This window comes from Panthera leo, chromosome C2 (genome assembly GCF_018350215.1).
Source record: "Panthera leo isolate Ple1 chromosome C2, P.leo_Ple1_pat1.1, whole genome shotgun sequence".
Classification (NCBI taxonomy): domain Eukaryota; kingdom Metazoa; phylum Chordata; class Mammalia; order Carnivora; family Felidae; genus Panthera; species Panthera leo.
The window spans coordinates 16,811,123-16,828,076 of record NC_056687.1 but is presented as its reverse complement, the minus strand read 5'-3'; positions in this window follow the sequence as shown (position 1 = coordinate 16,828,076).

Genomic DNA, 16,954 nt, shown 5'->3' with positions numbered 1-16,954 from the left:
TAGTCTACCTTACTCCAATATGTAATTGGCATTGGCATTCCAAAATGCATACAGTGAAAGTGAAATAAACAAAAAAAGTTAAGGAAAATATGCATAGAAAACACAATGGTATCAGGGAGGAAAGTTTGTTCTTAGGCATAGGGCTCATAAATTCCCAAATTATTATTAATGTGGGGATGCAAATTTCACTCTGAGTTCCATGGTAACCAACACGAAAACTGAAAATATTCATCTATAGAAGATACATTGTCTATGAAGGCCCATCCACATCTGCTTCATGATTCACAGGGCCCAGTGCAAAACCAAAATGCAGATCCTTTTGTTCAAAAATCATTTAGAATTTCAAGACAGCAACAGTAAAATATTAAAGCCAAGAGCCACACCCTGCTAAGGCGGGGCCTGTGCTACTCCATGAAGCCAGCTAGGCTGGAGCTTATCGTTTACCGTATGGAAACAAAGCTCTTCCTAATGTTTATGGTTAAAAAAGAATCTCTCACAGTGGTTTCCATACAGAGACATTAACTAATATAGTGGCTAATAATAATAAAAACAGCCAATCTTTCCCAAGAACTTACCATGTGCCAGAAACAGCCAGTTCTAGAAAGTATTCCCCTCTTCCCAGTGGAGATCAAAGTAAGCCAAGGCCAGTACATTAAAGCACAGAGCAGAGATACCAGTTCAAGAACAAAATCATATGGTACATCTCGCTTTCTTGTTTCAAAAGATCAAAACCTCAGCAAGAGAAATGGAAGTGCTTCCAGATTTCCCATGACCCCCCCTTTTTACACAATTTCCAGGGGTCCGAAAACTATACCCCATGGGCTAAAATGTGGCTCTTGTCTTGTTTTTGAATGGCCCACAGGGTGAGAATAGTCCACATTTTTTAGTGATCACTTTTAACTGATATTATAAATACTTATATAATATCCTCAATGTGCTTCTTGGCCTGCAAAAGGAAAAAAAAAAAAAGCCTAAAATATGTACCATCTGACCCGTACTGTCAAAATATGCTGTGTTTCTAGATCGTCCACAGGCATTCTCTTATTACATTGTAGGTCTATTTACATTTTAAGCTGATGCATTAAATATCCTTCTGCTATTCCCACACCCAAATTGTGTCTCTTAGGTGTAGACGAAGCCCTGGAATGTGAATGAAGAAATATTGGTTCATGAAGCGAATCCAACCTTAACACGTCAGGTCTTAGGGTAAATCATCTCAAATCACTTGATTCTCCATTTTCTCATTGGTAAGGTAGGAGTTGTAAAATAATGCAAAAAAAAAAAAAAAAAACCCCACTAAGCTTTGACTTATGAGCCATGTACCTGAATAGTTGCTTCTTTCCAAGACTTAGATCTTCCTGCAGGCTTACCAAAGCATTCCAGTACATTCTATCAAGGCAACTAAAGCAGATTTTATTTACTAGGCTCTCAATTGCTACAATTATGGATCAAAAACAATAATAGGTGTGCAAGAGGCTTTAACTAAAAAATAGAAACAACATTTCCCTCTAATGTTGTATAATGCCTTCAAGTCAAATAATGCTCAAGTTCATGGTAGATGACATCTCTCAACTAACACAGTCTTTATTGACTATTTCCAGGAGCCTCAGAGCCACTATCGTTTCATACTTTGCTAGGAATTACAATGTTAGGTGTTTTGTTTTCCTTTTTTCCCGTAAACATTTCACTGTCTAGATCATACACAGCTGAAAAGAAAGGGTACACGAATCAGATGCAAACTTCAATGAGAGCTTCATATGTTTATGTTAAACATTCAAAACATGCTTTTAAGCTTAATTATTTGAAATAACAAATCTTCAAGCTATCTGAGTTGTATACTGGCTGATCTTTGTTCTCTAAAATTATATTTAGTGAACAAGCAGTCAGACTCGAATACACAAAAGTACTTGTAGTTTCAAAAGCACACTCAGAACTTTTCTTTACTCACCATTTCTATTTGTACCCCCAGGGCAACTTTTCCTCATGGGTACACATGCTTGAGACAATAACCAAGATAAAATTAAGAAAACTAAAATTGCCCATATTTTCTACAGGTGCCGCTTTCAAATATGCCTGCTAACATGGTTCATAAAATGCATGTGCTTTAAAATTCCATGCATTAGCAAAAAAATATTCACATCATTCATTTAAAGGTACTAATAATTATTTTATATGAACTTCAGTTACTAAACAAATTATACTTTTCCATGGACGATAATCATAACAACTACAAAAATGTCGTTAGGGAAAACATGTTCATCAACACACAATCAGTTATTCACAAATATCAATTAAATAAATAATTACATAGAAATCACTTGACAAAGATTATTGCGTGCTTGCAAAGTGGTAAGCGATGAGGTCTTGTGGAAAGGTGGTAAAAAACATGACATAATCAGACACTTCATGGAGCTTACACTCTACATTAAGTGTGGTATAAAAATGAGAAATCTCTAGGAAACAAGGAGGCCCTGCAACCTCGTTTTGAAATTTAAAGTCCCAAGCTTTTTAAGACTTTTTTTTTTAATTTTTTTTTAACGTTTATTTATTTTTGAGACAGAGAGAGACAGAGCATGAACGGGGGAGGGTCACAGAGAGAGGGAGACACAGAATCTGAAACAGGCTCCAGGCTCTGAGCTGTCAGCACAGAGCCCGACGCAGGGCTCGAACTCACAGACCGTGAGATCATGACCTGAGCCGAAGTCGGACGCTTAACCGACCGAGCCACCCAGGCGCCCCAAGAAGACTTTTAAAGAGGTGAAAGAATTTGACCAATTCAAGAACTATTTAGGAGCAATGTCAGGACTAGAACTCGGGCCTTTGTGATTCCTAGCGTGTGTTGTTCTCCTAAACAGGCACATGTAACGATGAGCACATCATTATATTTGCTTTGATTAGATTGTGTGCATTATGTTCATGTAGGTGTTTTAAAATTTAACAAAATGCTTTGTGAATAATGGGTCAATTTAATACCTTGCAGTGAGTTAGTTAATGGAGATCCTTTAAAAACATAAGCCAGGTCATGTCACTGTATTGAAAAACCTGAAATAGCCCCCAATTACTCTCAGGTAAGAGCCAAAGTGCTTGAAAGAGTCCTGCCCGTCCCTTGTATTTCTCTAATTTCACCCTTTATTACTCTTCCCTTCTTCCTCTGATCTGACCACACTGTCCTCGCTTCTTTGAAACGCACCAGTCCACACTCCTACCTCAGGCCCTTTGCATTGACAGCTCCCCCATGTGGAGAACACTGCTCCAAGATGTCTGCAAGACCATCTCCTTCACAGCTTTCAAGAATTTTCTCAGCTGTCACCTCAGTGAGACCAATACTCAGAACTATCTGAAACAGCACCCCACCTACTCTCCCTCAAAACTCCTTAACTTGCTTCCCTTGTCCTCCTACTTTTCCTATACTGACTACAACCATCTAAGCTTTTTTATAATTTACTTATGGATTATTTTATTATTTCTATTTTCTACAGCCCCTCTTTCCCAGCTGGAATATAAACTTCCCAAGGACAATGTTTTCTGTTTGTTCTACTCAGTGATACACCTAGAGAGGTCAAATATGTAGTAAACACTACAATTAATTAATACCAGTTGAATAAGTGAGTGTTGATGTTATGCTTATCACAGGACGGAGATGCTGTGCTAATAGAAGAAAGAACTAAGAGCTATTGAATGTGGCTCTGTCCTTACCCAGTTCCCACATAGAAGATTGTCCCATAAAACCTGCCCCATGACATGTACTTACACACATGTATGCATACACATATCGAACAATGAAGGCATTAATGGATATATTAATAATCCTAAAGGTGTGACAGAGAGGTGCAAGAGGAGGTTACTCTATAATAAAGCATTTCCTGTGAATCCCCTTAAAATGTTTGTCTTTCCCAAGTGTTTGTTTCTTAGGACAGCTGCCTTAGCCAGGCTTCCTCTCAGATCTTTTCAAGCATCTTCTCAAACCTCTTTTACCCTGTTATGTGGAGGTCCGTCCACCCCTTTCAACATTCTGTGATTAAGCACCTACCCTTTTCCCAATGATAGATCTCCCTTTCATCAAATTCAGCCAAACAGAAAGTCTTGCTAGGAATTCTCGCGCCTTAGCTCTGACCATTGGGGTTTGCAGTGTAGAGAAGGGTATTATCTTGTTGTTTTATGTGAATACATCTTTTTCTCCAGAGTCTTCAGTAATGAAAGGGTATTGCTTAGATTTCTTGGAAGCAAGGAAACTTATGAACTAAGCACTTTTTAGTCCATACTAAGGGAACCTGACCAATCTTTTTCTCTGTTCCCCAAAAGACAGAAGAGTTAAACCAGGACAATGCAAGAAAAGCAAGTCAAATTGAATCTACCAGAATGATAGAAATGGATTATATCCAGAGCCCTAAGAAAAAAAGTAATAAAGGGAGATTTAAACCAAAAACAAAGTAAGTAAAAGAAACCAAAAAGTAAAAATCCAGAAAGATTCAGATGATATGAATTAAAAATAAAATTCACAGAGATGGTATTAGCCAAGAGAGAGAAATAATTGAAAGTGTAAAAATAAGAATTCATTAAGCAACAGCCCATAGAAGTAAATAAGACAAAAGGCAAATTTCACCATCTCTCTGCCCATTGTGGACCAAAAAAAAATGCAAAATATTATGTTTGATCCTAACAGAATTGGATTGTTACCTCTGGCAGACATTCAAACCTGCAGATTCTCTCTGCTTTCCTTCAGTGTGAGTTCAGGTGTGTAGGTCATCAGAAGGGTACCTTATGCCCACAGCTAACCTTGATAATTTCCTGCATTCCTTGGGTCTTGACTCAGAACTACATAGAGCAAAGAGAGAATAACTTTGAGATTACTCTGGAAGAATTGTCAGCATGCAAGGAGGCCATTTCTCATCTACCTCAAAGTTCAGTGCATCACAATTTGGTATTCATAATCAACTTGCACTATGCATACATGCATAAATGGAATTTGCACTTGTTAATAGCAAATTACTATCATACTCCTCCCATGTGTATAAAGTAGATTCTCTCTGTTCCTGAGACCAATGGGATTAAAGTTGTGGATGACAAAGAAACTAAGTGAGAAGTTTTCCAACCTGTGACTCCTAATTCACCTGCTTTTCACCTTTTACATATATGAGGATCATCATGAGATTTTGCTGAGAAATTTTCATTGTTTTCACCATTTCCATTATGCTGTTAGCATCTCCAAAGAAATAATTGAAATTTAATACACAATGGAATAATATCTGTGATACTTTTCCTATTATCATTTCCTTGCTTTCAGTTAATGGAAGGCATTCTTTATTTTCTTTAAGAGCTAAAAATGTTAGGCCATTCTTCTTGTTTTCAAATGCTTTCAAATGATATAAATAAAAATGAATAGATCATTTTTTAGTAACAAGAAATGTAAAGCTGAAAATATAGGTCATTGTTTTTATGGAGCTTGTATTCAATAGAGATGGCAATTTTTACACAATTAATTGCATGAAATCATGTCTAGCTATAAGCTGTAACATGATCTCTAAGGGAAAGGAACAGTGTCCTAGAAAGTGAATAGCTAAGAAAGAAAAGAAATGCATTCCTCTTGGGGAAGATTTCATCAAGAAATTGATGATTGATATGAAAGCTATAGCATATTTGGAAATTATTAACTTAAAAATTTGGGGTTTGCCAAAGAAGAAAGATATAATGGCACTACTATGGTTAAATGTTCCTGCCAATAGTGGGATGCAGTCTTGCCTTGTCTGACTGACTACTGTCTACTGCACGAAAACGTATACACGTTTGTGGGTTATTTTCACACCTTCACAAATTGTTGCCCCAAAATATAGAAATCCCTCTGCTCCTTCTCTTTACCAAATCTTTGGTAATAAGTCTAGAAATCCAGTGAGTTTAGAGTAGAAAAAGTTAGAGTGATCTGGGACTGGAGAAGAAGGCAGGTGAGACAATGCAAGAGCTTGGTTTACCATGTAAAAAGAATTTGGGCTTTCATTCTAAGAACATTCAACAGTCATTCTAAAAACAGTTATCATCTGCCTATTATAGGCCTTGTTTTGGGTATTTGCATATATATATATCAGCAAAAATAATCAATCAATCAATCAAAACTAACTGTTTGAAGATGAAAAATACTCTGCAAATATAGATGAGGATAAAGAGTCAGGAGAACTCGCATGGGGGGCAGTGGTGAACAATGACATGCTCCACTTTTCCTTGTAAGGGTATATTTCTTGTTGCAAGATGGAAAACGGACTAGATGGGAGGCTTTTGTGATAGTCCAGGCCAGACATAATGGCTTGGCCTGTTAGTGGTGGCAGAGGTAAAATTGGCAGAACTCCATGATGCATTTGATATAAAAATGTTGTAAGACAGGAGTATTAAGAGTGTTTCCTGGGGAGCCTGGGTGGCGCAGTCGGTTAAGTGTCCGACTTCAGCCAGGTCACGATCTCGCGGACCGTGAGTTCGAGCCCCGCGTCAGGCTCTGGGCTGATGGCTCGGAGCCTGGAGCCTGTTTCCGATTCTGTGTCTCCCTCTCTCTGTGCCCCTCCCCCGTTCATGCTCTGTCTCTCTCTGTCCCAAAAATAAATAAAAAACGTTGAAAAAAAAATTAAAAAAAAAAAAAAAAAAAGAGTGTTTCCTTCAGTGCAGAATCAATCAATGACAGTTCCATTTTTGAGACAGGGAACACTGGGGAAGACTCGATTGGTTATTTTTTCCAGCTGGTAGTCATCACGAAAATCTTGAATGAATCCTTTAGTAATTCACTATAATTTATGATATGGCACGACCTGAATTATCATTATATATATATGTATATGCATATACATACACACACATATATATATATATACACATATATGCATATATATTCTTTGTCCTTCATCTTTCTTTACATTCATTAGCTTTGTGCAAGTAATTTTATATTTAACAAATGGTTTTGATTAAGCTAGAGTTCATAATAAATTAACATGATAGAAGAAAAAAAATGGGAGAACTGATGTTACCTGACTTCAAGACTTACTATAAAGCTACAGTAATCAAGACAGTGTGGTATTGGCAAAAGAATAGATAAGTAGGTCAGGGGAACAGAATAGAGAGCGCAGAAATCAATCCCCGCAAATATAGTCAACTGATCTTTGACAGAGGAACAAAGGAAACACAATGTAGCAAAGATAATCTCTTCAACAGATGGTGCTGGAACAACTGGACATCCACATGCAAAAAAATAAGTAAATAAGTAAATCTAGAAACAGATCTTACACCCTTCACAAAAATTAACTCAAAATGGACCATAGACCTATGTGGGAAAAGCAAAACTATAAAATTCATTGAAGGTTAAATAGGGAAAAACCTACATGTCATTGGGTAGAGTGATGTCATTTTAGACACAACATCAGAGACATGATTCATGAAAGAAATAATTTATAATTTAATTTTCATTAAAATGAAAAGCTTCTGTTTTGCCAAAGACAATGAAAAAAGAATAAGACAAGCTACTCATCCCAAGACTGAGAGAAAATATTTGCAAACCATACAGCTGATGAAAGACTGTTTTCCAAAATATGCAAGGAACTCTTAAAATTCAAAAATAAGAAAACAAGTGATCTCATTTTTAAAATGGACCAAAGACCTTAACAGAAACCTCACCACAGCAGTTACCTAGATGGCAAATTAGCACATGAAACGATGTTCCACAACATTTCATCATGGAAATTCAAATTAAAACAACAGTTAGATGTCACTAGAAAGGCCAAAATCTGGAACACTCACAACACTAAATGGTAAGCCATACGGAGGAGCAGGAAATCTCACACGGTGCTGGTGAGAATACAAAAACGGTACAGCCTCTTAGAAGACCATTTGAAGGTTTCTTACAGAACTAAACATTCTCTTCCCAGATGCAATCCAGGAATCAAACTGCTTGGTATTTACCCAAAGGAGTTGGAAACGTATGCCCACACAAAAACCTGCCATCAGTGTTTATAGCAGTTTTAGTCATAACTGCCAACATTTGGGAGCAAGCAAGATGTCCTTCAGCAGGTGTACAGATAAACCACAGTCCATCCAGACAATGGTATTTACCCAGCACTAAAAATAAATAAGCTATCAAGCCATGAAAAGACAAACAGGAACGTTAAAAGTGAAAGAAGTCAATCTGAAGAGGCTGCATACTCTATGGTTCCAACTATATGACATTCTGGAAAAGAGAAACTGATGGAGATAATAAAAAGATTTGGTGATTACCAGGGCCCAGAGGGCATGGGAGTGAGGAAATGAATAGGCAGAGCACGAGGATTTTTAGGGCAGTGAAAATACATGAATTATGCTTTAATGATGGATATATGCCCTTCTACATTTGTCCAAATCCACAGAATGCACAACACCAAGAGTTAAATCCTAGGACAAACTATGGACTGTGGGTGATTAAGGTACAGGTTTACCCTTTTAAAATATGTACCATTCTGGTGCATGATGGTGATGATGGAGGAGACTATGCATGCGGGGGGGGGGGGGGGGCAGGGAATATATAAGAAATCTCTTTAGCTCCCTATCAGTTTTGTTTCAAACTTAAAACTGCTCTAGAAAAAAAAAATTAAGGCAAAAGAAGCCAGTTTTACTTAAATCCAACCAAGTTGCCCCAATGACTATATTTGCCTTATAGAAGTATACAGTTGAAGCAGTCATATTTGAAGACTTGTCATTGTAGTAAATGCAATAAATGCTTGATAATTCGCTTTTTTTATTATAAGTGCCTGACATTGTGCTTTTTATTGCTGAGACATCCACTTCCAAGACAGCCATCTCAATAAACACATTGCTAGTTACACAAGTAGATGATGAGCAGACCACTCCACCCATGGAGTACCCGCCCCCAACTTTTTTTTTCTTTAGAGACAGGTCTGGTTGACTTAGATAACTGACTGAGCACTTGCTTGTCCCTTCTTGTGCTTTAATTCTCACTCTTATGTTTCAAATTCACCAATAAAGAGTAAACCCACAAAATCTGGGGCACCCCTCCCCAGATATCAATTATGGCAGAACCTCAAGCCCACCTCCTCTTATCTCTCTGTCTCTTTTCCTCTCTCTTTCTCTTTCTCTCTCTCTCTCTCTGTGTGTGTGTGTGTGTGTCTCTCTCTCCCCATAATCATTCTGTGTGGTCCCTCCAGAACTTGTGAGTAATGAACCTTGTCATTCAAAGTCCCCTAACCTTTGTGACTGAGACATGTCTTGTAATAATAATAAGGACCCCACGATGGGTCCAGCTACAACTTTGGCTCTCATCAGAGAAATGTCTATGATGGCTCCTAACAAACAGGGCACAGGTAAGTGCCCACAGGCATTTCTAGCTGATAGTATCGCTCTCAATAGACTAAGACCAACATAAAACCATTACTTATTTACCAAACTTTATTGTGCCTCTGAAATATGTATATCACCCTGCCACCTATTGATGGGTTACAGTAAGAAAAATTAAGCTTGTTTAGGGGTCTCACTAGTTAGTTACCTAGCCTTGAATTCTGAGAATTGCCAAAAGGGCCAGAGAGTGTCCCCCATGGTATGTTTTGATGCTGCTTGCCACAGCTACATCTCGGTCCTGGCTGTTGCTTGTACAAATCGTTTGACAGTTGTCCAATGTCACTGGGGTTCCCTTACATTGATGCTGTCAGGATCTTAGTCATAACATGTCTTCCATAAAAAAGAAAAAACAATTGTCCTGAACCCAGTAAGACATATTTTATTCATACTACTACAGTAAAAGGGAGAGACTTCAGTTTACACTGGACTCAATTCCAGTCAAACAAAAAGCCTAAGGCTTCTTTAAGTGGAGGAAGGGTGTGTTAAAAGAAAAATACAGAAGGATATCGGGAGGAGGGTTTGGTCACTGTGATTAAGCCATCTGTTGAATCGACACTTATCTAAAAGAGAGAAACAAACTTCTCATATACTTATGACAGGAAGTAGTTTGCAAATTGGAGCAAGGTGCCTATCCAAGTTAGGCTCTTACCCTCCCTCAGGAGCTAAGAGAGAGGGAGCTATCTCTGGATGTTTGCATTTCTGAAAGATGGTCTCCAGGTCTTTGAGGACACAGTGTTTGGTGGTAAACAATTTGCATCTCAAAGGAGCAGAGAAAGAATCTATAATTGCAAGTTTTCAAAAGTAAATGCTCTGAGAAAAGGGAGATTAGGATGATAGTCAAATATTGGCTGGAATAAACAGTAGATTTGAGGGAAATGTTGACCTTTCTCAAGCAGTTCATTTTAGGAGGACTGGAGTCATCCTTGGAACATGGTCATGGACTGGAGAAGCCAGGTTAGCATTTGATCAAGTCTCAGTATAAGGGCTTGAACAGAATTGCTTGTGCCAAGAGTTTTTTGCTTTCTCATCCACTTCTTATCACTTAAGTTGATTGTATCCTTCCACCATGCTGGTGACTCTCTTTTCCAGCTTAATAACCTTGTTGCTGTGAGGAATCGAATCTCTGGACATTCTTTGGGGAATCTTCTATCTACTCATACAGCTCATAATGCCTGATGTACCCTCCAGTGATAGGTTATAATTCATAGGGATGATATGGGTTTCTATGGGCATATCATTGAAAGAGAACTCAGGTACAGACTTTCACTCTATATACCTTGAAACCACTGTTTCCTTCCTATAGGTACAACTTCTCATATGTCTGTCTCCAGACTCTTCCTCATTTTTACTAGGGAATTGCTTATTCTTCTCCCCTTTCGTGTTGCCTTCCATTGGACTGTTTATTTATTTCCATCTGACAGATCAGTGTATGTCAAAAGGAACCTCAGTTTTGAGTAAGATTCATACCTCTCACTGTAAAAATGGAAAATTATATTTTTATATGATGATTTTTGTGAGTGAATTTTCAGGCATTTCTATTTGACCTCTTAATTAGTTTGAGAGCCACAAAACATTGTAAAATTCTCAGACAGAAGTGATAGTGGGATCCACTGCGGGAAGAGATCTAGCTGGCTCCTCAAGGACCTTTCAACTACCCCTTTGGTCTCAGTGATGAATTATCTCATATATGAAAATGGGGCTCTTTGTGAAATGGTTTAATCTATCAACTGATACACGATGTCAGGAAGACGACCAATTACAATGTTCACGTTTACAGGTTTGAATTGTGACGCTACCTCTTATTCAGGTGAAACTTGTTTAAACAGTTAAAGTTTCAACATGCTTTACTTAGGTCCTTTTATTAGCAGTGAAAATGTTGATTGACGACTGGGCCCATATTCCGAAATAAGAAATGTACCCTTTTATTGTCTAATTAAACGAAGTGTAGGAATATATAAACAAACTTCACTAGTGTAGTGTGTTTTGGGTATTAAATCTCATTCCTTTCTCACAATGAACTGGTACTTCCTATAGTCTCATGTTGAAACAAAGTCTTCTTGTGGTCTTACCACATGAAAATTATTCAATGTGTATTGTTAAGAAGGATAAACTGCTCAGGTTGCTTTTTGATCCTTATGACTTATAGATGCATTTGATGTTTTTCAGTGAACCCTTATAAGAAAGTCTTTAAATGATGTCATTTGCTTATAAATCCACCATGAGAAACCTAAAAGTTGACTCTCAGCACTTTCTTTGCTTTCTTCATTTTGCGGTTCATTCTGACCTACATAAATTCCCTGAAATGAGCCTGGTCCCTTCCAAATAGTTTAGCATTCCAAGCACTTCATATAGGCTGCACGATACTTGTTCTTTGCTCATTTCTACTGCCAATGTGCTTTGTTATAAAAATGAACCACTTTTTTTGCCAGTAATAATAATATATTTGCTATAAAGGTTATATTGCAAATTTCAGCAGGTTCCCCCAAAAAGTGATGGATTTTTATCATCACTATTACTGTTTCTCTCAAGAAATATATGTAAGAAAATTGTGTGGAGAAGGAAAGTTTTGGAGTACTAATTGTATATGCAGATAGTTACAAGTGGTATCCCGCAAAACCTTGGAACAATTGTTCAGTTTCATTCACCTACTTACTATGTATACCAGGGTCAATCATAATGAAAAAAAAAAAAAAACCTCCCCAAAACACAACGACAGCTTCATTTTTCTTGCCCTCTCTATAATGGAGCCTCCAAGTTGACACAGATGGTAATAATAAGGAGGCAAGTCCTGAAAGCTGCCAACTGCGTCATTCCGAACTCTTTCAACACACCTCATCTGAAACGATAACTATAATTCCTGTCCTACGTTGCGCTCTGCTACAGTGCCACACAGCTTTTAAAAGTATTAAGGAAACCATTCAGAGAGCATTATTGGAAACTAAGAGAGGGCAAATATTCTGGTCAACCAAATAATGAGTTTTAATATTTCCCAGCAGTTACCTAAAATCCCAGCTGAAATCAAAGACTTTCAAGAGGCAAAGGGGACAAAGAGCTCGATGGCAGTGGGGGAGGGGCTGGAGGAGGGAACTAATACGTTCCTTCAGTGTTCTCTCCTGCCAATGTGTCTGAAATGTTTCAATATACATACACTCACTCTAGCAGTCACGAAATGCCCCAGTATTAGAGGTGAAAATCTTTTAGAGAAACATCCATGTAAATCTCTGTGTAGATTAGGCAACCAGGGAATATAGAGAGTACACCAGAGATTGCTTAACTCACCACCTAAAAGCTCTATTCTGCTTTATCTCACCTCTACTAGGATAAAAGATTGTAAGTAGTAGTAGTACTTTGAAATTAAATCATAAATCAAACCAATCAAGAAATAATTTCTATCTTTTCACAATCAAATATTTAACTAGGTCTTGTCCAATGCTGTATTTATGTACATAAGTGTTTTGCTATTTACTGTAATGGTGTTCATTTTTGTGCTCTAGAACTGAGTCATATTTATGCAGCTCCAATGTTAAAATAAAAACCTACGGCCTGTCGCAATAAATTTATGGAAAAATGTAATTTGTTCTTAATTAAAAATAGCAGAAAATACAAAACAAATGGCATTTATTACTTATGCCATCAGTCCTATAGGACACAGAAGCCAGCTGAGAAAGTTCTAGAAATTTAACCAGAGTAAGGACATGGACAATGTATGTCCATATTCCTGCAACAAAGAACTGAGCACGAAGAATTAACATCTAGTGATATTTGGTTCTTGTTTTTCTTTAAATAACTATCAGTCTATTATTTTGTGTATAGAATGCACATTGATTCTTTAAAAATTCAAAAAAATGTGTAATCACAAAAAAGACCTATCACTCCAAATATGTGAGTGAACCTCATTTCAGGTATTTCTTTCTACATATACAGACACATAGAAAAATGGAAAAACAGATCAACAGAAACCCATATTCTTAAGAAAATGGGACCATACAATTAAAGCATTATAGTAAGAATACTAAATGTAATTTACTTTTATTTTTTAAGGATAAAAACATTGAAAATTAAACATAAATATATTATTGGAGCTTAAATAAATGTTTTCTTACCACAGTGCTATTTTATATATTTTTATATTTAAAAATGGCCTAAAGTTCAAACAATATTTTACCCATAAGATTAAGATATCTATAGTTTTAACTATAGATTTTTTTTATTAAAAAATTTTTTTTAACATTTATTTATTACTGAGAGAGAGAAGCAGAGCACGAGCATGGGAGGGAGAGGCAGAGAGAAGGGAAGACACAGAATCTGAAGCAGGCTCCAGGTTCTGAGCTGTCAGCACAGAGCCTGACATGGGGCTCAAACTCACAAACAGTGAGATCATGACCTGAGCTGAAGTCAGATGCTTAACTGACTGAGCCACCTAGGCACCCCTTAACTATAGATTTTCATTTAGGAAATCTATTAATGCCTGATATAAATGAGGATATTGTTAATATGTCACATATTTCAATCCCTCCTCTACCTACATGTGAACATTTATAAGCTACTTTATAGTATTTACACTATTCATGTCTTATTTTTTATATTATTATATTCTTTAAGGATACTTAGATACATTTTTAAAGGGAACTGAGATTTGCATCAGTGATGATTTGTAAGGCTTTCCCTACTTGAGTTCTTTATTCTAGTCAAAACTTATACTCCATAAATTATTTCATTCTTTCATGTTTTCAAGTGTCTCCATGTTCTATTTACATTTGAAAGATATCTTAGCTGGCGATAAAATTATTGGGTCACACTCCTTTCTCTTTTAAACTTTTAAACATTACTCCATTGTCATTAGGAAGCACTATGCTGAAGAAAAAGTATAGGACTCACCTGATTTTTCTTTTTGTTTGTATTTTCTTTTCCTGCTCAGGCTTGTTTTTACTTTGAAGTTAAATACCCTGTGTAGATTTTATACCCTGAATATGCTGAATTAAAATTTCCTGGTACTATACACAGACTGATTTTTCTCCACATCTTTTTTTGTTTCACATAAAAATTAAGATGTGTCCCAAAGGAATCATTCTGCCTGCAGAAGAAGGCTTCATGTTCTTCAAAAATCAACTGAATGTTCGAGAAAATACTTGAAACTGGGTTAAGAAAGTTAAAATACTGAAATCAACAAAGGGCTTATAAAAACAAACAAACAAACAAATAAAAACACATTTGAGTTATGTTCCAGGCCAAAAGATGATGAGTCACTGTGGTTGCTTTGGTTGGATGATGAAATATTACCTGGCAAAGGAATAAAAGGAGATATGGCTTAAGAAGTAGAAGTGGCTCAGTTTATAAAGGGCAGATTCAGAATAAATATAAGCTATCTAAGATTAACTTGCTTTCTTTTTATAGGGACTTTAGTTCACGAAAAATGTGGAATATATCTTGTTTTCAAACTTTGGTAAGTTACAGTGTCTCATATTTTGAGTTTCAGAATAGTGTTCAGATTGAATTATAGTGCCATTGGGTAAATTAGCACCTAGTTTAAGGATCATACCTGAAAGAGGATTTCTTATAGGACATGGAAGTTAAGCCAGAAGACCATGTTGGAAGGGACAAAGTCCATTTTGTTCAAGCATATCACATGTGATTGGTGCTGTGCTCAACTCATACTTATCATATGAAAAGCATCTGTTCAATGCATGAGTGCACAAATCGTATAGGAGGCTATTCTTATGTAGACCTCATGTCCATGTTTATCAAGTGTATGGATGACCCCAAATCATAAGTGGATGCATATCAGTTGGATGACTAAGTTGGGATACAACAATGTTGTATCCCATGAGCATGGGATACAAGTGAGGGATACAAGCATGGGATACAAATTACTTTGCAGACCAAAGTAATACAGTGATCCTGACAAAAGAAAATTATAGACAGGCATCTGGATCTCCAATTTCAAAGGTACCGGAGAAGGATAATACAAGTGACCAGTAGGGTAGATGAAAAAAATCTCAGAAGTTATACTTTACTGCAACTTTAATATCATATGAACAATGTGGTCTGACTTTTTGGGAAAAAAACAAAACACTAGAATCCAATGGAAATTTATGGTCTACTTATGTCTCCTCCAATGATGTTAGAAACATTAATTCTAGGTGCAGCATCTCAAAAGAGGTGTAGGCCTTCCTAATCATGTTCGGAAGAAAGAGATTAAAAGAAATTTGATGTCAGCTGATGAAGTATAGATCAACAAACTGAGGCTTTTACATTAAGTGAAACTCTTCTGGGTAAAACCAAATAATTCCCAACATGAAAGGGTGTCATGTAAAAAAGACATTATATGTGTCCTCTCTAGCCTCAAGGGATCCTGCTGATCTGTCTGACAAATGAACTGAAGTTATTAACAGAAATTTAGAATTCAGACACACTAAAGTTAATAGACATAATATGGACTGCCTTGGAAGGTAGTAAATTCCTCATCACCAGAAATGTTCAAAAGAGGCAGAATAACCCTTGAAAGATGATTTTAATAAAGTTATCCAAAATTGGATAAATAATAAAATCAATGATTTTAAAGCCCTTTTTAACACTAAGATTTTTTTTTCTCCTTTTTTTAAGAATGGAGAAATAACTCAGACTCCTTAGGTTTGAGTCCCGTTTCTACTACTTATTACTTGTATGATCCTGAGCAAATGAGTTGGCCCTTTAGTGTCTTTGTCTCTAAAAAGGTAATAAAAAGTTATCGAGAGAATCACGTGAGTTAATATGTGGAAGGTACAGTGAATGACATAGGATGAACAGGCATGCTTCACAAAATAATTACTCATATTTTGAGGAAAACATGGAAAAATTAAACTCTTTGTCACTGCTGTTCAAACTATGTCCCCACAAAAGATGGAGAAGCCAGATTACCTGGTTTTCCAGCTGTAAGCAGCACCAGACATTGTCCCATGAAAAGTGGCAAGAAAGTTTTTTTAGTAAATGAATACATACATACATTAATATTGGACTTCTATATAAGACAATTTCAAGGAGATCTTTCTTTGGCTAAAATACATTAAAAAAAAACAGTAATCTTAGCCACATGGCTTGTTCATCAGAAATATCATCAAGAGACTGATAGTCATTAATAAATAAGATATATTTATTATTATATAAGTAAGATATATTAACACATTTAATATTTATGTAAGTAATGTTTCAATGTTTCCATAACAGTGTCAAAAAAACAAGTCATCTTCAAAACACAAGTGGGATAATTTCTTTTACACTTAGTGTTGAGAGCTATAACTTCGTTTGGGTTGCTACATACTCATCATTTTCTCTAAAATCCTCAAATTTACATTCCTAAGAGATTTGCAATGTCATCTTGTGGGTGAGAAATTGTTGCTTTGATCACAAAACTAGTGATTCAACTTACATTTTCTTGTTAATGATGATCATAATAATCCCTTGCCTTTTATTAAGAGCTGAAATAGTGCAAGGTATTATAGTAAGAGAGTTACATTAATTACCTTACTTGATCCTTTCCACAAAGCCGTGAAAAAGCATTGGCTTGACCATTGTAGTCATCATTCCCAAAGATGAAGATATTGAGGTATAGCGTAGGGGC